The 25,327-nt window shown below is 46.5% G+C and overlaps 1 protein-coding gene across 2 annotated transcripts in view; it reads left to right on the top strand.

The window, feature by feature from the left end:
• Positions 1-6,384: 6,384 nt before the first annotated feature.
• Positions 6,385-25,327, top strand: part of GCNT4 (glucosaminyl (N-acetyl) transferase 4) — a 29,096-nt gene continuing 10,153 nt past the window's right edge. The window contains exon 1 of one of the 2 annotated variants that reach the window (XM_049649662.1): positions 6,385-6,794. The gene's annotated coding sequence lies outside the window, so the exon portion shown is untranslated. The other variant, XM_049649663.1, reaches the window with a different exon arrangement.

The raw sequence follows: 25,327 nt of genomic DNA, 5'->3' as shown, positions 1-25,327 counted from the left end.
TTTTTTATTTATTGAGAGAGAGAGAGAGAGAGAGAGAGAGAGAGAGAAACAGACAGATTGTGAGTGTGGGAGGGGCAGAGAGAGAGAGGGAGACACAGAATCCGAAGCAGGCTCCAGGCTCCGAGCTGTCAGCACAGAGCCCGACACGGGGCTTGAACCCACACACTGTAAGATCATGACCTGAGCCAAAGTCGGACACTTAACTGACTAAGCTATCCAGGTGCCCCTGTTTTCCCCCATTTTATTATAAGCGTAGCATTTTTACTCTCTATGACTCATTCTAACCATCTAGGCTATGCTCAAGGGGCGTTGGCTTTCTCACCTTCAAAATATTGTATGTGTTTTTTTCTCTGGCCATGAAGTACATGAGATTTTATTCAGTTGTTGCTTTAAATAACCTTTTTTGTTAAATTTTTTTAATGTTTGTTTATTTTTAAGAGAGAGAGACAGAATGCAAGCGAGGAAGGGGCAGTGAGAGAGGGAGACACAGAATTGGAAGCAGGCTCCAGGCTCTGAGCTGTCAGCACACAGCTCGAACCCACCAACCACGAGCTCATGATCTGAGCCGAAGTCAGACACTTAACCAACTGAGCCACCCAGGCGCCCCAATAACATGTTTTACAATAGCAAAAAGTGACTATAGTTCTCCCCAAATTGGGTTATTGTGTAAGTGTCTGCATGTGTTTCTTCCAAACTAGGAGATCAAGGATTCTAGCTGTGGGAGACAAGAAGCTGGAAGCCACTGGACCACAACCTAGCAATATACATGGAGTACTTATAAAATATTTCTGCAGATCTCAGGGGATTGTCAGTCTTGGATATTTATTAGGAACACCTGATGAATGTTAAAACCCAGACCAAAGCTAGGCCTCATCCCAAGAGATTCTAGTTTCATTGATCTGGAGTAGTGTCTGTGCTGTCGGGATTTTTTTTTTGTAAGTTTATTTATTTATTGAGAGAGAGAGAGAGAGTGAGAGAGAGCAAGCACGTGTACCCATGTGGGGGGGAGGGGCAAAGAGGGGGAGACAGAATCCCAAGCAGGCTCTGTGCTGTCAGCGCAGCTGACTCACTAACCAGGAGTACCTGACCTGAGCTGAAATCAAGAGCAGGCTGCTTAACCAAATGAGCCACCCAGGCACCCACAGGGTTTTTAAAATCTCTCCCAGGTGATTCCAGTGAGCAGCCACTGATCTTTGGAAACTGATCTTGTAACTTCAGTTTTGTTTTGTTTTTTTTCCAACCACCATCAATGCATCAATCACTGCATTAATCCTCTGTTTCTCAAACTTGTCCCATTAAAAGAATCATTTGGGATGCTTCTTAAAAATACAGATTCCTGGGCCCCATTCCAGGCTTACTGAATCAAAACCTTCACAAAAAATTTTTTGATAGTGCCCATATAAGTTTTATCAGTCAAATGTGGGAAACACTACATTAATTTAACTTATCTTGGCCCATTTTCAGTTGATTAATATGTACTTCATTCATTTGTTTGGAAAATTTTAATGAGCACCAAATATGTGCCCAGCATTGTTTTTAGCTGCTAGGAATACACCAAAAAACGAGACAATTCCATGTCCTCTGTCTAGGAGCAGAGTAAACAAGCAAAGAAGTTAATTTCAGATAGTGACAAATGTCATAAAGGCCAGAGAGCAAGATAAAGGGCTAGAAGGTGATATGGAGGTACAGGAAGCCATTGTTGTAAAAAGGGTGGCAAGAGAAGTTGCATCTGAACAGACAACTGATTGATGAGAAGCTGCTGAGAATATCATTGCAGCCCCACTTATACCATTTTTAATTTCTACATCTCATCTCTCCTAAATGATATGGGCTTTTCTTCAAGGTCAGGGACTGTCTCTTATATTTTTGTATTCTCTTGTAGCAACCAGTGTAGCACTTTGCACAGGTAAGAACTCAGTGAATCACACTAGATTCAAAAGCATTTCATCCTTAAACATACCATTAAACACAGCCAGCAGAGGATACAGCAAGTTCCCGGATTACTAAGTAAAGGAAAATCCAGGAAAATACACATCAATCATCAGATACTCAGCCCAAGGTTAGACTTTCTGCTTACTTCCAGCTGCTTGCCACAGTTACAGATACTTAGTGGAAAATCTTTCAAACATGCCAAGATCTGGTCATCTGCACACGACTCCACACTGGTGAGATCCAACACGAAATTGTGATTATCAGTTTTTGTCAGCTTACCATTTTGTGATGTAATTTGTTGCCTTTTGTATCCAACATCTCAACTTCTCCAACCTCTATTTTCATGAGGTAATCAGCTGAGCTTCTCAGAAGGCCACTGTATCCTATTATGTTTCTAGAAGGCCAAAGGAGATTCTTTAATACAGCCAAAAATACTCAGAAGGTTTAGTGAAACCAATTCAGATGTCTGGGGGAGGTTTATCACAATTCCAATTTGGAATTCACATGGCTTTAGGAAGGCTTTTCATTTCTTACAGGATTACCCTGTTCTTCAGACGCTTTCCTTGGGCCAAGGACAACACAGCCAGTACTGGAAGGCTCACCCAGGGGAAAACATCATTTGGTAAGGAAATTCCTGAACAAGGACTATTGAGGCCAGTGTGTTTCATACCAATTCTACAACTGATTTGCTGTTTGACCTGAGGAAATTACTTGCCCCCTTGGAGCCCCAGGATCCTTAGATGTAAGATATAATGTCCTTTTCTCTGATGACACTCTGATTGTTATAAAGACCAAATGAGGGGCGTCTGGGTGGCTCAGTCAGTTGGGCATCCAACTTCAGCTCAAGTCATGATCTTGTGTTTCGTGAGTTCAAGCCCAGCATCCAGCTCTGTGCTGGCAGCTCAGAGCTCCCTACAGATCCTTCATCCCTCTCTCTCTCTGCCCCTCTCCCACTTGTGCTCTCTCAAAAATAAATAGAACATTAAAAAAAAAAGTCCGAATGAAATTAATGAAAGGAAAGAGCACTTTAAAGCATGCTAATTGCAATGGCATTGCAACATACCATTATTGTGGCCAAATAATCTACCATGTTTTTATACTCCATATGGTAGGTGTCCTTTTAGCCTCTCATTTCTGCAGTAAAACTTCAGAAGTAAAATTCTGCCAGGCACGCCTTCCCCACTCACAGCTGTGCTTTTGATAAGCTATCCTTACTTATCTTTGCTTTCCTACAAGGGTGTGCTTAGATTGCCCTCTGCTCGGAGTGATGTGCTTTAGTGGTGTCCTCAGTGACTGTGTCCCCTTGGCTGACTTCCTGAGCATGGCTGTCATTTGGCCCATCATTTGGAGCTTGGCATCTCCTGTCCTGTTGGTTATTGATGTTCTGGGTACAGGGACTATGTCTGTAAGTACAATGTCTTACTTGGAGGAGAGGCCCTGTGATTTATAACTCTTTGCATCCTTAGCTCAAGCAAACATTTTCATTAACAGTGACTTTTAGGGCTGGTACTTGGTGGAATAGTGTCCTCCCAAAATTCATGTCCACCCAGAACCTGTGGACCTGACCTTATTTGGAAATAGGGTCTTTGCAGATGTAATCAAGTTAAGATGAGGTCATACTGGATTAGGGTGGTCCTAAATCCAGTGTCTGATAACCCTAAAGAAGACAGAAATTTGGACACAGAGAAGACACACACACACAAAAGAAGGCTAACGTAGTAAAGGAAACAAAGTCTGAAGTGATGTTTCTGCAAGCCGAGGAGCGCCAAGGAGTGCCCTTGACCACCGCAAGCGAGGAAGAGACAGAGGAGTATTCTTCCCTAGAGCTTTCAGAGGGAGCATGGCCCTGCCAACCCCTTAATTTCAGGCTTCTGGGTCCAGACTGTGAAAGAATACATTTCTACTGTTTTAAGTCACCTAGTTCGTGGTAATTTGTTACGGCAGCTCTGGGAAACTAACAGGAATACTGAGCGTGCTGCACAGCGTAGCAGAGACCTTCCGTGGCCACCATCCAGCCTTGGACAATCAGCTTTTGGAAGACTTGGGGCACTGTTTTAAGGAAAGGGACTAATTGATGGCAGTGAATAGAGAGGGCAGGGAGAGAATGGGCATGGTCTGAATATAGAACAATCGAAAACAACGTGCCCAAACTTTATGCTAAAGGTGTTTTTTAAGGTCCCATCATAGAAACAGTTTGCTTTATGACTAGTAGGTTGATCTGGGAGTTGGAGACAGGGGAGCAAGTGAGTGAATGGATACCCACTTTTTAAAAAAAATTTTTTAACATTTATTTATTATTGAGAGACAGCATGAGCATGGGAGGGGCAGAAAGAGGGGGAGACACAGAATCTGAAGCAGGATCCAGGTTCTGAGAGGTCAGCACAGAGCCTGATGTGGGGCTCTAACTCACAAACTGCAAGATCATGACCTGAGCAGAAGTTGGACTCTTTACCGACTGAGCCACCCAGATGCCCCTGGATAACCACTTTTGATTGGATATATTCAGAATAAGAAAACTGGTCTCTTTGGGAGGAATTCTGTGAGTGTGGCTTTCGTAACGCCCCTTGCTTGAGATAACCAGAAGCTTCGGTGGTGCGAGTGGGGGCTGGTGTGGGCCGGTGGGCCATTCAAATCCCAGTCTCAGAGGCCTCAGTCTCCTCAGCTATTAACAGCATGGATACTTGGGGCAGCCCATCAGGGTCTGAGTTCTGGCTCTTCCATTTATTGGCAACTTATTTCACTTCACCTGCTTCCCTCTTGTCATCTATAAAATCAGAATAGAAATGGTACCTCTTTCGTAACTTTGTGATGATTAAAGGAGTCTGTATAGATATCTTAGAATAGCACCCAAGATGGATGATAGAAGCCTTACTTGTTTTTATCATCATCTTCTTCGTGTGCAGACGGGGGAGACAAGCAGAGTGAATTACCTGATCTTTAGTGACTCTTGCAGAAAAAGGAGGTCCCACTGGGGAAAAGGAGATGAGTGTAAAGCTGGCCATTTACTTGAAAGTGTCTGCAAAACGGATCTTGAAGTATTTGCTCCCCTGGCACAGAGAAGTTTTTAAGAGGCAGAGTAGTCTCAGAGTCTCTCCTACTGTGGACAGACTCTAGATCCTGGGAGTAAAGGATACGGAGTCTTATGCAGTGCTCCCTAGTTGGGATTCACTGGGTGTCAGAGTCTGGTCTTATCTGGCTCTCCACCCACCAACCAGGCATACGGCAAGCCCTTAGTCAACACAGACTGACACTGAAGGAAGCAGCAAACCAGCTGTGACTGACTTGCCTCGTGGGCCTCCTGTTCTAAAAGTCAGGCCCTAGGAGCCTCTGGCCCTAAAAGGAACAGGAGTGCTGCAGGAGACTTCTGGAAGTAGACAACTGCCAGCACAGATAAAGCATCTGAGATAGGGAAACGGAAGGGACTCCATTTTTAGAAAGGCTCCATCACTGCTGTTCTTCTGCTAGGCCCCATTTACTCATGTTCTATTTTTTGCGTTTGCATAAACCAGAGGAGCTATGTTCCCACTCCAAGGGGGAAATAAGAAAGTTATTCTCTGAGTTCTGTCCTAAGTTGTCAGACACCTGATAACATCTAAGAAGAGCCAGATCCAAAACTCATTCCAGGACATTAGCTTCGATCAAATCTGGGCTGAGGCTGGCATCAACACCGCGGACCTTCTAAAATAACACCTAATATTCACCTGTCATTGTGCCTTTGGCCCCTCTCCTGGAATCCTCAAGGAACACATACCCTGGACACCTTTCCAATATAAATCCCTAACCCAAAGCAACCACTAGACTCATTCCCCCTTTGGAGTCTCCTAGACACTCCCTCTGCTATTCTCGGTCACTCCCGCTATTCCATAAACTTTCCACATGTGATTTCTATCCTGCCCGAAGCCAAGGATCCTTTTGGCTCGTCCTTTGGGACCCCCCTCCCGTGTCCTCAGACTGGCCTGCCTGCATCACATCCACTTCCAAAAATTAGTATATTTCAAGCTGTAGATATTTCTTAGTTGGTTAAGTAGGTCTGAGCTTGCTTTCATTCAATTATTCCGGGATCAGGACTGGTACCGGATCCCACGCCCTCAAGGCCTGACGCCCTCACCGACCCCCCACCCCCACCCCGCCCCGCTTTCTCGGGTAAAAAGGAAGCCTTCGAGTGTCTATTTGGCATGTAGGCACTGACGGAAAACAACTTTGTACCCTATTTATTGGCCATAAAGCTCCACCTTCCCACGCTGTTCCTAGATATTTCTCCCGGCTGCGTGGGACACTGTCCCAGTCTCACCAATGAGAGCAAGGCAAAGCCTGCAGGGCCCGAGCTTCACAGAGCACAGCCTTGGGGAAAAGCAAGGAGTCGCAGATGTAAGTTTGCTTTGTCACCGCCCTCTGAGCGACTTTGGGCAAGTCTCTTGGCTCCCCGGACCTCGGATTTCTTGTCTGTTTAACGCGGGGAGGCACCCGAACCTGGATGACGCTCAGGGCAGCGGCGCAGAGCCGCGCGGCTCGGCCGGAGCGGAGCGCGCCGCGCGCGCCTCGCAACTTTGTCCCAAGCTTGGAGCGGGGACCCCGGAGTGCAGGGGCGGGGAGCTCCCGCTGCGGGAGCGCGGCGACGGCGCTCCTCCTTTCTCCTCCACGTCACGGGGGCCGCTCGGCGCTCTCCCACCCCCGGCCGAGGGAAAGCAACTCCCTAGCAGGGCGCGCCGCCGAGTTGGCGAAAGGGGAGGAGGCGGGAGCGAGCCGCCGCCGCCGCCGCCGCCGCAGAGGGGCTGGGAGCCCGGAGCGCAGCTCGCGGCCCCCTCCCGGACGGCCTCTGCAGCCGCGGGGACCCCGCGTTCGGGGCTCCCCTGCTCCCTTTCGTAAGTCGACTTGGCCACGCAGGCCAGCGAGGAACGGCCGGGGCCGGGGTGCAGGGCTCCGATCCCAGCCACGGAGTGGCCAGGACGGCCGGACCCTCTCCTCCTCGAGACTTTGACTTTCCCGCTAGGGAAAACTTGGGCGCCGCGTTGCTCTCGGGGGGGTGGGGGCAGGGACGCCGACCACGGGGTGCCGCAGCGGGATCCCGGGCTGAGCCCCGGCCTGGCTGCGCGCCTAGCGGGTGCCGGGAGGAAGGGCGCGGGCACCCGGCGGGCGGAGATGGGAGTCGGGGCTATTGCGGGTGACTCCGCCTCGGCACTCGCGGACGCCGCAACTTCGGGAACCCGCGCGGCGTGTCCGCACCAGGGTTTCCCCGGACTCTCCCCGAGCGGTGAGAACGCGGCTCCGGCACGCGCCCTTTCCGAGGCGGGGGGCCCGCAGTTTCCGTCCCGCGGCACAAGGGCCGCTCTGGTGAGGGGCGCCAAGGAGGAGGGGGCGCGACGCCGGCTATTCCCACCTCCACCCCACCCAGCGCTCCAGCCTCACCGCAGCCCCAGCGCCGCTGGCAGCGACGCTGCCCGAGACTCGGGTCCCTGGCGTCCTCGTCCCTGGTAGGCGGGAAGCGCGTGGGCGGGAGAGGGACGAGGCGCTCGGGGATGGGCTGCACCAGTGGCTTGTCCATTAGCACTGGGCGCTCTGGGGCGGAGGGGAGGGGTGGGCTGGGGTGGGGTGAGGTCTTACCAGTTTGGAGATCGCAAGCTGTGGGGCGGACCTCCTGGCGGTGCCCTCCGCAGGGACGAGCTTCGTTGCTTTTTAAGGTCAAGTTTTCATGCCGCAGAGCTGACCAGGACGTCCCCCCTGCGAGGTGGCCGCGCCGCTCGGGCAGGCGTGGAGCCTCCGGGGATCCAAGCCAAGAGGTCTGGAGTCTCGAGTCAGTTTACCATCTTTACTTAGACTGACGGCGTGAGTGAGCTGGTATTGCCTGGTAGTTTTAGAACCAAGTTCTCGGTCTTGGGGAGGTTTTCCGGGTTGTTGTCGCACGGGAAGCTTGTGATTTGCCCCCTTACCTGGGCACACGAAGAGGTGGTGTTAGCCCTCAGACCCTTACCCTTCTCTCTTCTCGTCCCTACAGTTGAAGAGGAACAACCCAGAATATTAAGGGAATTAGGGCTAATATTAAGTATCCCGTGAGAGTTGGTAGACATGGAAGTCACCCTTCTTGATCTTATATGCATGAAGCGTGCCCTTATCAAACCACTTATCAGCCTAAGGCATTTTAGAACCTAACTGTCCCTTTTGACAGCCTTCGTTGATAGTGTCTTGAGGAAGTAAAATCTTTAAAAATAAATGAATGATGGCAGGGAACATTTCTGTGCTGCACTTTGCAAGGATCCAATACTGTCTGAGAAATGACCGATTAAGATGCTGTTGAATTACCTCTTTTATTAGCAGAGAAACAATAGCCAAAGAATTTGGTTGTGTGGCCCGGAGTTCAGAAAACTGATAGAAGAATTTGGGGGAGGGGGAGATGAGGAGCAGGGTTCCTTCCTGTTTATTGCTTGTACTCATTCCAGAGTTTACTCATTCCAAAGTAATTTGCTAAATGCCACAGTTATCAGCACGGTGGTAGGTAGGAGTGAATGGCATAATTGAGGAATAAGTCAAAGTCGGCACTTGATAGCACCATGACAAGTAAGTACCCTCAAGATAGGCAGGCAGTAAATAGTTATCAATGTGACTTTGAATGAATGCAGATCATGGCTGCGTGGGGGGTGGGGGGTGGGGGGTGGAGGTGGGGGGTGAGGAAGTAGGGAATGTACATGACTGTGCCCAGCTTCTGTTTTCTCCCTTGAAAATCACTGAATACTGCAGCTGCTAGTTTGGTTGGTAACCTGGGGCTTATCTTAGGGCCCCTACCAGAAGTAAACTGTGTCTCCTTCAAAGAAAGGATTTCCTTCTTAGTCTGGGAAGTGGAAGAAAGCAGCACGAGAATGGGATTATGTGATGCCGGGTTGAAAAGTCAATTCATCAATCCAAATTTGTTGAGACCTTACTGTGGGTCTGGCCAGTGCCGTGTGCTGGGGGGGGGGGGGGGGGGGGGGGGGGGGGGGGGGCAGATGTGCTGAGTCTGGGAAAAAGGCAGGTGGCCTTCTGGGGGAGATTTAAGGTGGGCCTCATGGATGAGTGGCAGTGGTGTCCACTAAGTGCACGGAAGAGAAGGGGGAAAGGAGCATTCTCCCCGCCCAGGGAGCAGCGTGCCCTGAGACAGAAGGACTAGCAGAGAGTTTGTGGAATGGAGAGGTCCAGTTTGATGTGAAGGGAGAGTGGCACAGGTGAGGTGAGCAGGTGCCAGGGCTACATGATGCCAGGCCTTGGGGCCCTTTTGTGGAATTAATCCTCTGGACAGTTTCACACCTGAGAGTGTCCTGGTGAGAGTTGCATTCAAAACAAAACAAGACTAGGTTTGCTGTGTAACAATGGATCTGAGGTACCCGGAAGGTAAACAGGGCTGTTCCAAGGGTCTGAGAGGCCTGGGGGTCTGGGCTGGGCTGAGGCCATGGCAGCAAGTGCTTGCATTCAAGGCAGACTCTGGAGCGACTTGGTGACGACTTTTGTGTGGAGAGGGCAGGGCGACTCTCTCCAGGTTGTGGCAGATGTTGCTGCCATTCATAAAAAACGGAACATTAGAGGAGGGGCAGGTTTTGGAGGAAAGTTATGTTCGGTTGGTTGAGTCTGAGACCCTGGCTGATGCTCCAGTGGGGTAGGCGTCACCTGTGCTGGGGCACTATTTAACGCTTGGGGTGGCCGGGGCAGGGGTGTGGACCTGGGACAGAGCCCCTGCCTTCATGGGGAGAGGTGAGAGCCAGGGGGGCGCGTCTCACACATGGGAGCGAGCACCTGCCCGGTCCGCGGGGCGCGCTGCGGGCTGAGGACTGGCAGTGGCCTCCACGCTTGCCCCCCTGGAAGCCACTCCTCAGGTGAGAGGAGGGAAAGGGGGATGGCTTTTGTGAGATGACGGAGCTTCACACACAATACGTGAAAGGGATGGAACGAAGATACCGGAGTCCCTTCAGGTGAATACAGTCTGATTGAGCTGGCATTTTGACATCGAACTCCTGTAACTCTCAGCATCTCACAGAAACAGTACTTTGAAGCACATATGACTGTGAGATGTGAACTTTGACTTCGTGAATCATGCAAACTTAATGTTTCATAGTAACACAGCTGGAAATGGGGCAACAGAGCAGCAGCTCCACTGAGTGGCCCCTGGAGCGATACTGCTGAGGCCAGTTCTGGCTGTGCCGCTCCCTCGCTTACCCATGAGAGTTTCCTGGCCTCTGAAATGACACCACATGGACAGGGCGCACGCTTGATCGTACCTTCTCATGGGCTGTGGTGAGGATTGCACGTGTGCATCCCGCACGCACAACGTGTACACGATGTGTGCATTGTGCCGGCCTGTAAGCCTTAGTGCTGGCGGTTTTAGGATGATGTCACCTCATTACTTCCAGATGTAGGATCTGAGAACCAGAGAATTGGGAGAACTTGTACAAGGCTATAGAACCGAACAGTGGCCAAGTTCAGGCTAGGATCCCGTTTGCCTGACTCCCGGACAGGGGCGCCTTCCATTTAACAGGCTAACCAGTGTCAGGTGCTAGGTGCCATATAAAATTAACTGTAATAAAAGAATCTGGTCACTGCTCGCCAGACTGTAGAGAAGCAAAGCAGATAATATCAATGTCAAAGCTTACAGACTTTTCCCAAGCAATTTAGAAGTGTATGTTTTGTATTAATTTGCATTGCTTTGCATGTCATTGTATATGCATTCCATATGCTGGTAATTTTCCTACTGGGATCGAAAGGCTAAAGCTTCAAGTATATAAGATCAAATAAAAATTAATCAGGAATTGAATGCAGCTGGTTTGAAATCTAATGGGCCCCTGGGCACAGTGGGTTCAGTGTGGGCTTTTGGGGGGAAAGGACTGGATCAGTATTTACTATTTTAGCAGATGTGGGAAGCCAGATACCATTTGATGAAAGCAGGTCACATTTTAATATGTAATGAGGCTTGACCTGCCGAATATAATACATCAGGACAGGATGCATGGAAGAATACCAGAAGGAGACTGCCCACTACGTAAAATGCAAGAAATGAAGCAGAGAGAGAGAATTTTGCTCTATGAAGCTGAACTAATAAGAAATGCTAAGGGTCAGAAGTAAAGGTGAAACTTCTGTTCAGCAACATAAAATTTTAAAAAGAACACAATCGTAAAAATAAATGTGTTTTTTTAAATGTTTATTTATTTTTGAGAGAGAAACAGATGGTGAGCAGGGGAGGGGCAGAGAGAGAGGGAGACACAGAATCTGAAGCAGGCTCCAGGCTCTGAGCTGTCAGCACAGAGCCCAACATGGGGCTCGAACTCATGAACCTTGAGATCATGACCTGAGCTGAAGTCCGACACTTATCTGACTGAGCCACGCAGGTGCCCCAATATGTGGGGTTTTAAAACCAATAAATTATCCCTAATTTGGACTTGCTGGGGAATGGCCATTGTGTCTTAGTAAAATCTCAGAAATACATACATGTTTTTTTCTGAATTACAATTTTGTTTCTCAGAGTATGGTCCCTGGACCAGCCACGTCAGCCTCCCCTGGGAACTTAGAAATGCAAATTCCGAGACCACCCGGATCTGCTGAATGGGAACCTCTGGGGATGGGGCCCAGCACCCTGTGTTTCAATATTTGGAGCCAGCTTTCATTCTTCTTGAATTTTTGTTTCTTCAGTCTCGACCTTCCGTTTCCCTCTTGTGTTCACAAGCTTCTCACTGTTCTGCTTAACTTCTGCTGGTCAGTGTCCTTGTGGGGGGTTGTACCCAGACACAAACCCATCCCTTCCTCTGCCCCAGGGTCTAACCCCGGGGAAGATGCTTCCTGAGGGCCCTCTAAGCTCTCAGGTTGTACAGCCCTGTGGTTCTCATGCTTCCCAGAACCACACTGATTTGGGTTTTGGTTTGCATCTGCTGCCTTTAAAAAAAAAATCTTTTGGCAGTCTCATCCCCAACAAACTGTTACTCCCCCCAGACATACAGTCCGCCAAACCCTGAACTGTTCTCTCCAGATGCTCCTGTTAAACCCCATTTCTCCATCTGCTGTGAGTGCAGTTAATTTCTTGGACCTAAGCGCTGGTCTTTGTACTGACGTTAGATTGCATCTTACTGGATTCAAGTCTGTCCAAATCTGTTTGGATCCTCCTTCTGTCCTCTTTCGTATAAACCTTCATGTCCTCTGCTGATCTGGCTGCTGATGTCCTGGCCAGAGGAATTAATAACAATGTGAGTAGCTTTGGTAGAGGCCTTCCTCATGGTTAATGAGGCTTAAAAACTTGGCATCTTTTGCAGTCTTTGTGGGGCTGACATCAGAAGAATTGTCATCAGCTCATCGTTGTTTGGTTTAAATTACAGCTGCTCTGAAGCGTCCCCATGCAGTTGCTCCGAGAGAGGGAGAGGACGAGAGGACCATCTTCTCTGACTCCAGCCTCCATGTCCCCCTACCCCGCACCCCTTATAGTCACTGGCAGCTTATGGTCAGGAACTCCATGACTGTTATTGTTGTCCTGATTTGTTTATACTGTCAGCTTAGGGGGTTTTCTGTAAGTGACACAGAGGTAAATTTCAGCTTCTTTATAGTCAGATTAGGATGGATTCAGGTATTTCAAAATAATAGGAAGCAATAATTGTGCCTTGTCATTTCCCTCTCCTTCACCCCGCCCCTCACAACCACCACTAAGCTCTAGACTTTAAGAGGGTTTTGTGCTAAAGCTTACATTTTAGCGAAGAGATTCAGGTTATTTAAAATTTTTTTAATGTAGAATTTTGTCCATATATGGCTTTTAAAGGAATATAATTAGATACTTTAATTGCACAAAGTTTAAGAATGTAAAAAGCAGGTGCCCCCGGGTGGCTCAGTCAGTTGGGCGTCTGACTTCGGCTCAGGTCACGATCTTGCCGTTCATGAGTTTGAGCCCCACTTTGGGCTCTGTGCTGGCAGTTTAGAGCCTGGAGCCTGCTTCAGATTCTGTGTCTCCCTCTCTCTCTGCCCCTCCCCTGCTCTCTCTCTCTCTCTCTCTCAAAAATAAATAATATAAACATTAAAAAACAATTTAAAAAAAAGAATGTAGAAAGCAGAACAGCTTTATGGCAAGAATGCTTTTAGCCATGGTTGCTAGAGCATGAAAGAGTGCCTGGAATCCAACATGGTGCTATCATTCATGATCCGTATCCAGTCCTACCCAAGCCCTCTCCCACGTACTTTCCCCGGGCACTGAAAGACTAGCTTTAAACCAAACTGCAAAGATGTCCATAAAATTCAAGCCTGCTTTCCCATCCAAGATGCTACCAAACGCCTTTTGATGTGATGTGCTCTCTTGCCATGGCAAGCAAAACAAAAGTGCCTGGTGATAAGGGAGCTCTTTGTAACCTCAAGGTAATCTCTATGAATACTCTGGACTTCTAGCTCTTTGATTGCTTTTCTTCCTTCCCCAGTCCCTTCTGTTGCTTTCCTCATCTAGTTAAGGGGCAAACAGATGAGGTGGTCCATTTGGAGGACAGTTTCCTGTCTGTGTTCAGGCTCAGACAGTCAGCCTGTCTGCTCTTGGATAGGTTGGACCTGTTTCTAAAAGTTCTGCAAACCGTGGTATTTCTCCTGGTCGTTTTCCAGGTCCAGACAGCCAGTGACAGCAGCTCATTCAGACTGCAGCAGAGGGTGGCCACTTGTGCCCAGGACCAGGAAGAGCAAAGCCTAACGTAGCTCCTGTGCCGGCCAGCCTTCCTTCTCTCTTCCTTCTGCTCCTCTGCATCATGGTAGCATATTTGGAATATTTGCATTGTCGTGTCCTTTCTCCACACCCCCACGTAATGCCTGGGTGCAGCAAGGAGGGGCTTTCTCTGCCCAGCCACCCTCTTCCACCAGGTTCTTTCTTCCTGTAGCCATCCCAGCAAGCACCCTGCCATCCTCTCGGGCAGACAGAGTTGGATATAGTATCCGAGGGGTCAGGAGACGGAAGTGGAGTGACACTCAAGGCAAACACAAATTAAGTTCCAAAGACTAGATCGTGAAAAAGTACTAATGGAATAACACGGAGATCGTGGAGCTGAAGGAAGGGGATGTAGAACCAGAGAAGAGATCCTTAAAAGGAAGGACATATAATTAACACTGTGCCAGGAAAATCCCTGAATAAAAATCATTTCTACATGCTACCTGGTGATTATAATTCTGAGAGATTATACAATAAAATTCAGAGGTACCGAAGTAACTTGGGATTTCTTGGGACCTCGCTATTTATTTCTCTCTGGATCCCTCCAGGCAGGACAGTTTCTATTATCTCTCCAGAATCTAACATAGCGCCTCCCTGGCACATGGTGGGCACACAGTAGACGTTTGCTGGATGGACAGGCAAGCAGTTGAAGGGGGATAGAAGTAGGATATACAAGCATGAAGGTGTGTACAAAAGAGGTGAAAGCAGGGACATGAACAGATATTTGTACACCCACGTCTGTAGCAGCATTATTCATAATAGTCAAAAGATTGAAGCGATGCAAGCATCCACCAACAAATAGCTAAACAAAGCATGGTGTATACGTACAATAGAATATCATTCAGCCTTCAAAGGAAGGAATTTTAGATGGATGCTGCAGTACAAATGAACTTGGAAAACATGATGATAAGTAAAATAAGGACAGAGGCTGTGATTCCTTTCATACGAGGTTCCCAGAGGAATCAAATTCATAAAAAGAGAAAGTAGGGGGGTAGCTTCCAGGAACTGCAGAAGGGGGGGGGGTGGGACTCAGGAGTTAGTGTTTAACAGGTACAAAGTTTCCACTGGGGAAGAGGAAAAAATTCTGTGGATGCAGGTGGTGATGGTTATACAACCATGTGAATATATTTGATGCTACAGAACTTAAAAATGGTTAAAATTGTAACCATTGATCCATCCATGTCCCTCTCCCTCTCCATCCATCCATCCACCCATCCATCCACCATTTGTCCACACACTCATCCACTCATGATGTCTCCATCATTTATATAAACTAGGAAGCAGAGACTTCTTAGCACTGATGATTAAAATGGTAAAATTTATATCAAGTATATTTTAACCACAATAAATAATAGAAGAAAGAATATTTTTATGATCATCGACTAGTTCATAAATATGGAACAAGAGAGAAGATATTTTCATAACAAAGTAGTGAACCAGGTCATACTTGGAACACATACTTACAGAAGGACGACAGCAGTGACCCCAGACTTACTGAGATGTTTAAGACCATGCTACTAAAAATGCGTTGCCTGCATCTCCGTATGAGGCGGAGACTTTGGAAGCCTTGCAGTCCTGCGCACTCCCGTTTACCCCTTTGATTCCCGCTTTAAAAAAAGAAAAAAAATTTTTACTTTGAAAAAAATCTGAAGCCTACAGAAAAGTTGTAGGCCTACGACAGTGGGCACGGCCTCATTTCCCCTGGAGCGGGTGAATGTGGAAGGCTTTGCTATGGCTTCTGCACCATCCTGCCCAATGGAGAGCCCTGGCTGTTGTCCCCTGGAGGTGGTGTCTGGGTGCAGGAGCCGGTGTGGCACGTTGAGGATGAGCCCAGTCCCTGCCTGCAGAACGGCCCCTGGACTATGGTACCGGGTGCTCCTCTTGCTTAAATGCTTTTGACCCCTTACTGTCATGCAACCTATGTGCCCATCTGCTTTTCCTGCCAGAATGTACCCCACGCAGGGAGCTCAGTCAGTCATCACAGTACCCATGGGAGTTAGCACCTTGGCCTCTTTCACAGGTAAGGAGGCAGGGGACTGACAAGAATGGTGACAGCTTCTTAGTGAAGTCAGGACTTAAATTCAGAACCGCTGGCTTTAAGTTCCAAACCGGCTATGCTGTAAATAGAGGGGTAGAGCAGGAGGGTATGATGCAGAGGGGTCAAGTGTGGCAGGGAAGAGAGGAATGGGGTCAGGCAGGTCAGGGAGGGAGGGGGCGATTGGAACTACTCAGCATGTTTCACCCTAAGTGGCGCTGTTATCTTCCTTGACAGGTAAGAAGCTTGTTACAGATAAACTCACAAGGAGGCAGCCTGCCCAAATTGACTTTCAGAGATTATGTGGCCTTCCCCCTGCTGGTGACCAGAACCATACAAAGTAGAGGTTTGCCGAGAGCTGTGTTGTGTTGTACCTGAAGCATGGTGTGCAGACTGCACGGTTTGTGCCAGTATCAGAGGCAATTTGGTCAGTCGTGGAGACTACTTTCCTTCAGATGTTTACCTAAAGCCTCCACCTGCTTCTAGTTTGCTCCGCCTGAGACCTAGAATTTCACGCTTGACCACATACAGATTGTACTGTTGGACAAGTAGTTGTACCTAGTTGTTGTAACCTAGTTTATATATTTTTATTTTTTTAGTATTTACTTACTTATTTTTGATAAGAGAATGGCAGAGAGGCAGAGAGAGAGAGAGAGAGAGGGAGAGAGAGAATTCCAAGCAGTCTCCAGGCTCCGTGCCATCAGCGCAGAGCCCTACACGGGGCTCGAACTCACAAACCGTGAGATCATGACCTGAGCTGAAACCAAGAGTTGGATGCCTAACCAAATGAGCCACCCAGGCGCCCCTATATTGTAACCTCATTTCCATTTAAGCTTGATCTTGCTTGTGTGTGAAGCTTGCTTGATATGCATGAAACATTCCCCTTTTCAAATGCTCATCTTCCAAAGTGCATCTTTGCAAAGTTGCTTAAACATGTGAGGGCTTATTTTTCTCACATGACAAGAATACAGCGTGGATGTTTGCTGCTGCTGGGTCAGGGGTTTGAGGCTTTCAGGGCTGCGGTTGCTGATATTCTCTCAGCCTGCTCTTCATGGTCCCAGCATGGCTACTATAACTCTAGCCATCATGTCGGACTTCCAGGCAGAAAAGTGCATTCTTTGTTTATTTAAAACAAAACAAAACAAAACAAAAAAAGGACAAAATGGCGTACCTCCCCCTGAATCAGTTTCCTTTAGAGAACTTGCCCAGATACCCCACGGTATAATATACTGTTATTGACTGTTCCTCTTCAGTGGAGGCTGAAGAAAAAAGCTTTTAGAGGGGCATATTTCTGCCGCCAACAATGTAGGGGTTCGCTTGGTAAAGAAGGAAGGGAGGATGGATGTTGGAAAGCAACCGGCCATCTCTATCAGAGCCGTAGATGAAGTCTTTACGTACCGGGTCTGTTGCTGACTTTCAGCTCACTGATCAGTGTCTGTTCTGGTACCAGCACCCGACTGTTCTGATGATCATAACATTATAATCCGCGTGAACATCTGAAGAGGCTGGTTCTTAGTTTTGCATTCTGTACCGTTGGCATGTAAGTTTGCTTAGGTGGTTTTTCACCAAAGTCTTTGACTTCCTTATTACATTAATCCAAAATCTAAACCTTTGTATTGAGAGACCTGTTATCTTCATTAAAGCCATTGCTAGAATACATCCTTGTAGCAGATGCCAACTGGAGAGCTTCCTGGAGTAATTTCTAGATTTGACTTTCTGGAGACACTTTCCATGAAATCCTGCTTTGAAAATTCCTATTTGGGCAGAAGTTTTTCGAGCACTGCTGATTGTCTTTCTTCCACCTGTTTATCTTAATTTTAAATTCCTGGGCCTTAACTTTGTGGCATCTATAGGCACACAAGCTCTCAGGGCAATATGTACATTGTAAACCAAGAACACAGATCTTACGGAATGGTAGAGTCAGGCCAGAGTAGCTGGGCTTGAATTTTTTAGTGGAAGTAGAGAAGTGTACTGAAGTCCCCAGCTCAGCCCCCCACCGCGTCGACGAAACCCAGCAAACAAAGGCGCTCTTCTGAAGATGTAAAATTGAGTGTGTCCAATCCATTCGTAGAGAGTGTGGCCTGGTCTTAAGCCATCCCTGCCATCCATATTCTTCGTTCACATCTGTTTATCCCCACGCTGCCTCTGTGATGTGGTGACGGACATTAAAGGTTCTACTTCAAGTGCACACATGGAAATCAGGGTAGCTGTATCTCTTCTGCTGCTACCTCTGAGGAATTCATTTTGGCCAGTATAAAATATGAAGTTAGCCGTACAATAGCAAATAAGTGCTTCTAGAAATTTCGGGGTGGGCGGTGAATTATATACCATGCACACCTTGGGGGGGGGGGGAAGAGTTTTTTTCTCTTTCTAGCACACTAAACATACAGTTAAAAAAAAGACACCGGTGTCTTTCAATTCAGTTCTTCTTCTTTGTAGAAAAAGAAGCCAAGGGGCGCCTGGGTGGCTTGGTCGGTTGAGCGGCCGACTTCGGCTCAGGTCATGATCTCACGGTCTGTGAGTTCGAGCCCCGCGTCGGGCTCTGTGCTGACAGCTCAGAGCCTGGAGCCTGTTTCGGATTCTGTGTCTCCCTCTCTCTCTGCCCCTCCCCTGTTCATGCTCTGTCTCTCTCTGTCTCAAAAATAAATAAACGTTAAAAAAAAAAAAGAAAAAAAAAAAAAGAAAAAGAAGCCGAGATATACTCAATCCACATTTTACATCTAGAATATTAAATATATTTTTGTTTTGTATGGTGTCCAGCTAAGTGTGGAAGGCAGAGAAGAGAAGGAGAATCTAAGAAAGAATGTAAGATTGGTGTTTATAAAGCTTGAGAGGCAAAGTTCAAGTACATCAATTAACCTCTTTTTTTGTTATCTTTTGTATCTGCAAAGGAGGTAACATTTCATTTAAGCTGTTTCCATCCAAGCTAAAATTTAAGAGCATAGATATTTTTGAAATCCACCTTTCCTTTTTTGTTTTTGTTTTCCTGTAGGAAAAAAGCTCTTAATGTTTTGCAACATAATGAGGGTCACGAACCATTAAAAAATAAACACTTCATTCAGTAGTATCATTTATGGCCCTTTAGATTTCCTGCTAAAGACTTAGCCCTGTGGTTTTGCCCAATAAGATACACAAACAGGGGTACATGGGGGGCACTTGGGTGGTTCAGTCAGTTAAGCATCCAAGTTGGGCTCAGTTCGTGAGCTCACGGTTTGGGGGTTTAAGCCCTGCATCAGGCTCTGTCCTGACAGCCTGGAGCCTGCTGCAGCTTCTGTGTCTCCCTCTCTTCTCTCTGCCCCTCCCCTGCTTGTGCTCTCTCTCTCTCTCAAAAATAAATAAACATAAAAAAAAACCAAAAATGGGTGCCTGGGTGGCTCCTTCAGTTAAGTGTCCAACTCTTGATTACAGCTCAGGTCATGATTTCAGGGATTCTTGGTATAGAGCCCAACAGGGCTCTGTGCTGACAGTGTGGAGCCTGCTCAGGATTCTCTCTCTCCCTCTCCCTCTGCCCCTACCCTCCTTTCACTCTCTCTCCCTCAAACAACAACAACAACAACAGCAAAGCAAAAAAACCCATATACAACCAGCTTTTGATGTTTGTCCCGTGAACCAAAGGCAACGAAGCCAGAGCAAAGTTGGCCACCTCCCAGTTTTTGTGACTATAAAAAACCTGGCTGAATTCGGCTACTTCTTTTGCTCCATTGCCGCAGTCCAGATTTCAGATGACCTTGAGGGACCACCATCCGGTAAGTACATCCTGATGTGGGTTGCTCGTTCTTTCCCCCCGAAACTAAGGGGCTCCGCTTAAGTTACTGGTTGGAAGGATTATCAAGAGGTGGTTGACAAACTGATGTTCACGCCCAGCATTTTCATCCAGACCTTTACTCTCAAAGGTGGTGACCACAGTGTTTGCCCTCACAGGCCAAGCGCTGGGCCTGTGGAGGAAGCTGTCAGTTGTGCCATGTTCTGCCGGCACCTCCACCAAATCCCCTTTGGATGAGGGGCGTCCCGCTTTGCTGCACTGAGACCGTGTTAACCCTCTGAGCCCCTGAGCACTGGTAGAGGCCCTCGTTGAGGCTGTTGTGCGCTCCCACTGCTGTAGAGTCCTCGGTGCTGCTTTGCTTGTGGTGTGGTCCTTAGGGATGGCTTTGCCAAGCAGGGATGCCCGAACGGGTCACTGCAGCTTTGTACTGTCTGGAGAAGCATTGCCCCTGAACATACTGAATGGAGGGGAAAATTGTATAGCGTCTGCCATCCGTAGTTACAGAAGCTGGTTAGCTGAATGTGACTGAGCAGAACTGGCTACATGTGTCTCCCTAGGTATCTTTTTTTTTTTTTTATGAATAATAATTGCATACATTTTTAATGCAGAAATCTAAACTTTTCAGAAGGCATGTAATACAACAATGTTTGAATATTTGCCAAAAATCCTAGTGGAAAAGCACAAAAATGACATAATACCATCTAAAAGATAAGGAATTCTTTGGTTATCAGTCTTTCGAAAGATAATGAGCAGGCGGAGGGGAAAAAAAATAAAAACCTCTAACGATTAACTACAGTAACTATGTTCCTGTCTTTCAAGATCCAAGACAGGTGTATGTCTTTAGGAACAATATATATACCAGACATTGACAAAAAAGACCGTTGTCAGGGAGTGAAAAACAAAAAATAATTAGAATGTCAGAATGAAGGAAGCAATGCATGTGCTGTTTTAGAAAAATAAAACTAGGGGCCCTAGGGTGGCTCAGTCGGTTAAGTGTCCAACTTTGGCTCAGGTCTTGATCTCACGGTCTGTGAATCCAAGCCCCATGTCAGGCTCTGTGCTGACAGCTCTGAGCCTGGAGTCTGCATGGGATTCTGTGTCTCCCTCTCTCCGCCCCTCCCCTGCTCATGCTTTCTCTCTCTCTCTCTCTCTCTCTCTCTCTCTCAGAAATAAATAAACGTTAAAAAAAATTTAGAAAAATAAAAGTAAACCACAACATACAGACTCATTCCTGGTTTTCCCAGGAAACCATTCCTCTTGTAGAGGTCCTGGTAACCAACATTTGCATACCAAAGTTGCTTTCTGTAGGCCTTTGACTTGCCTGTGTCATAGGACCTTCATGATCGCATTGCTGCATAGAAAACCATTATTCCATTTAACACATGGAAGTAAAGACTTACCCAAGATTAAATGACTTGCCAGGGTGACTTGAGTTTTTGATGGCACAGCCCAGACTAGAACTTGGGTCTTCTGACTTTGTCCCGCCGAGCAACTATTCTGTGCCAGTTAGGTATGTTCCAGGGGCTGGAGGTAGAGCGGGAACAAGGTCTGTCTGGGAGACAGGCATAAACAATCAAACAAAGTTAACTGCTGCTGTGGTAAGTGCTTGGAAGAAAACAAGGAGTGCAATAGTCAGGAGAAAGACTGGAGAAGGGTGATCGGAGACAACCCAAGGGAAGGACATTTCTATTCTAGCTTGAAGGTCAGAGGTGCCTGAGTGGCTTAGTTGGTTAAGCATTCGACTTTGGCTCAGGTTGTGATCTCGTGGTTTGTGGGTTCAAGCCCTACATCAGGCTCTGTGCTGACAGTTCAGAGCTTGGAGCCTGGAGCCTGCTTTGGATTCTGTGTTTCCCCCTCTCACTCTGCCCTCCCCCTGTTCACTCTCTTTCTCTCTCAAAAATAAATAAATGTTTTTTAAAAATAGCTTGAAGGACAGAAGGGGGCCAGTAACCCCAGGATCCAGAGAAAAATTGTCTGAACATGGGGACAGCAAGTGCGGGGGTCCTGAGACAGGAGACTAGTGTTCTAGAAACTTTTTAAGTTTATTTATTTAGTTTGAGAGAGAGAGTACATGCATGTGGGGGAGGGGCAAAGGGAGAAAGAATCCCAAGCAGGCTCCACACTGTCGGTGCCGAGCTGGAAGCAGGGCTCTGTTTTGCTAACCAAAACTTAGAAGGCAAGTGTTGCTTAGAGTAGAATGAGCAAGAAAAGCAGAATAGGATGAAGTTGGAGAGGAAGGTAGGGACAGGAACTGGCTAGGCCTTGGGGCCATGGAAAGGATTTCTGATTTTATTCTAAGTGCAACAGAAATCCCAGTGAAGGGTTTTAAGTGTAGGGAGTGGGACTAGGGAGCAGGAGTGGTCTGATTTATGTATTTAAATGATCATTTTGGCAACAGTACAGAGGATGGATTAGAGGGACTTTCAAGAGAGGCTAGTGAGGAAGTTATTTCCTTTAGAGGCAAGAGTGGATGGTAACTTGGCCTACGGTGGAGTGGAAAGGTGTGGATGGATTCAAAACACGTTTAGAACCAACAGGGTTCTCCTCCAAGAGATTGGAGAGGCGGCTGGCCTTGTGGTTGACAGTGTAAGCTCGGAAATTGGGCCAGAGTTGAAAGTCCTGGCTCCTCTACATACTAGCTATTTATCCTCTGTGACTCAGTTTCCTAATCTGAAAAATGAGGATATTGACAGGGGGGATAAAGAATGAGTAATAGGGATAATAAACCTCATAGGCTTATTGAAGGGAATAAAGAACACAAATAGTATTAGTGCTCAGTGTAGCCCATTAGGAAATGACAGGTATGTGTCCACCGAATCTGGTAGCATGACAATTTTTGTTGACTTTGACCAACAGACTCAGTCGAGGGGGCAGTGGAGCCAGGCTGGACTGAGTACCACCATGAGGGATCTGGATACTGGGGAACAGAAGTCCCCGCTCTGTCCAGTCCTTTGAGGGAGAGCAGTTGGATGTGTAAACATGTATGTGGGGCGCCTGGGTGGCTCAGTCGGTTGAGCGTCCGACTTCAGCTCAGGTCATGATCTCACACTCTGTGAGTTCGAGCCCCGCGTCGGGCTCTGTGCTGACAGCTCAGAGCCTGGAGCCTGCTTTGGATTCTGTGTCTTCCTCTCTCTCTGCCCCTCCCCTGCTCATGCTCTGTCTCTCTCTGTCTCAAAAATAAACAAAAACAGAAAAAAAACAAAACATGTATGTAATGGAGGAAACATATTCTTGGCATCCTAAGAGTGAAACTGTTAAGTAACAGCTAGAACTCTGTTTTCTCATCTAGAGAAGGAAGACTTTGGACTCAATTACCATTAAAGTCCTTTGTCAGTTTTAGGATTTTGCTCCTAGGCTTCTTCAGGAATTATGGGATAATTAATTAAGCTTTGGTGAAGAAGGCCCAGAAAAGCAAATTCTATTATTGAATTTTTTTTTTCCCTACAGAAAAGTATGTTGACCTCAGTTAGAAATTGTTTACTTTCGAACAATTTATAGACACAGTTCAGGATAGGACTTAATCACAGTATATTGTGAAATGAAAAAAAACAGATAAGACAGTATCTGTGTAGTGAAACTTCTTGTTAAACAAAAGCAAGTCCACAAAGGTGTCGTTATTGAAAATGGTCTGGAAGGACAGAAGGTCCACAGAATGCTTTTGCCGGGTGATGGGTTACTGGTGAGCCTTAGTTCCCTCCTTACACTTTATGGACTTGTTCATTTTTTTTTTTTTTAATGGAAGTGTTTACTTTTGTAAACGGAGAAAGGAAAAGCGTTTCTTTTTCCTTTTTGAGATTATAACCTGTTATTAGTGGAGGAATTGTCCTCCGTTTGTATTGTCTTTGTGGACCAATCAGGCCATTCTTATGTTTTGTATGCTCACTGTTTATCTACTCACAGTCAGATCATTATTTGCTTTGCCCTCTTCTAGAACAATGAGAATGTAAGGTCATCTGGGCAAGACACTGGCCTTTCTGCTTTTTTTTTTTAACTTGTTTTATTTTTTATTTTTTTAAATTTACATCCAAATTAGTTAGCATATAGTGCAACAATGATTTCAGGAGTAGATTCCTTAGTGCCCCTTACCCATTTAGCCCATCCCCCCCTCCCACAACCTCTCCAGTAACCCTCAGTTTGTTCTCCATATTTGTGAGTCTCTTCTGTTTTGTCCCCCTCCCTGTTTTTGTATTATTTTTGTTTCCCTTCCCTTATGTTCATCTGTTTTGTCTCTTAAAGTCGTCATATGAGTGAAGTCATATGTTTGTCTTTCTCTAATTTCACTTAGCATAATACCCTCCACGTAGTTGCATCCACGTAGTTGCAAATGGCAAGACTGCATTCTTTCTAATTGCCGAGTAATACTCCATTGTATATATATATATACCACATTTTCTTTATGCATTCATCCATCGATGGACATTTGGGCTCTTTCCATAGTTTGGCTATTGTAGATAGTGCTGCTATAAACATGGGGGTGCATGTGTCCCTTTGAAACAGCACACCTGTATCCCTTGGATAAATGCCTAGTAGGGCAATTGCTGGGTCATAGGGGAGTTCTATTTTTAGTTTTTTGAGGAACCTCCATACTGTTTTCCAGAGTGGCTGCGCCAGCTTGCATTGCCACCAACAATGCAAAAGAGATCCTCTTTCTCCGCATCCTCACCAACATCTGCTGTTGCCTGAGTTGTTTATTTTAGCCATTCTGACTGGTGTGAGATAGTCTCTCATTGTGGCTTTAATTTGTATTTCTCTGATGATGAGTGATGTTGAGCATTTTTTCATGTGTCGGTTGGCCATCTGGATGTCTTCTTTGGAGAACTGTCTGTTCATGTCTTTTGCCCATTTCTTCCCTGGATTATTTGTTTTTTGGGTGTTATGTTTGATAAGTTCTTTATAGATTTTGGGTACTAACCCTTTATCTGATATGTCATTTGCAAACATCTTCTCCCATTCTGTCAGTTGCCTTTTCGTTTTGCTGATTGTTTCCTTTGCTGTACAGAAGCTTTTGATTCTGATGAGGTCTCAGTAGTTAATTTTTGCCTTTGTTTCCCTTGCCTCTGGAGACATGTTGAGTAAGAAGTTGTGGCCTTTCTGCTTCTTTAGGAACTCGTAGGGTGCTGTGGGGGTGTTGAGGAAATGCATCCCGGCTGAGTCATCCTCCCACGAATGGTCTTACTTGAAAACTTTCTCTCGGTTTGGTGATGAGCATGTCATCAAAGGGAGAATCAATGACCTTATTGAAATCAAGGAGCTGCGGTAGAAGGACCTTAGCTTATTCAACTACATCAGGACTTTTTTTTTCTTTTTTTAATGAATTCATCTTTATATCAGTGTTCTTAAGTGACGATTCTTCTTTGGAAAACTTTAGGAAGAAACAAAATCCTGATATTTCTAAATCAATAAAGTCTTCAAATCCTATTTTTCATACTAACATGTATGGATATTACGTTTAAGAATTCGAAGGTGGCCCACAGAGAGAATATTCTTCATGTGGAGAGAAAGCTTTTTAAACTAGGTACTAATTCTCAGAGAGCCTGAACTCTCAGTGACTGACTGGTCACTACGAGAACAAGTAAATCAGTAAGTAGTCAGTGACGGGATATGAGACAAGAATAACTGCCGTCAGAGTTCCGCAGGATGAGCTGGCTTTCTTTTCCTTCGATGGATTCCATGGCTGGAAGACTGACTACTCTCATCAGTAGCACCTGGCTTGCCGCTGCCTCTGCCTGTAGGAATAGAATGAGCTCCTCCCCCAGTGTTCTTGCAGGCTGATTCTCCAGGTATATAATCCCTTAAACTGGGCGGAAGGTCTCAGGACTTGGCGATTTTATGTTCATCCCTGTTTCAGTTTTAGGACGGATCGGTAAGACATAGTAATGAGAAATTTCAGTCAAGGACTAAAACCATTGTGGAAACCTTTATG

Source organism: Panthera uncia (assembly GCF_023721935.1).
Source record: "Panthera uncia isolate 11264 chromosome A1 unlocalized genomic scaffold, Puncia_PCG_1.0 HiC_scaffold_17, whole genome shotgun sequence".
Taxonomy (NCBI): Eukaryota; Metazoa; Chordata; class Mammalia; order Carnivora; family Felidae; genus Panthera; species Panthera uncia.
This window is presented reverse-complemented; position numbering and strand designations above follow the sequence as displayed.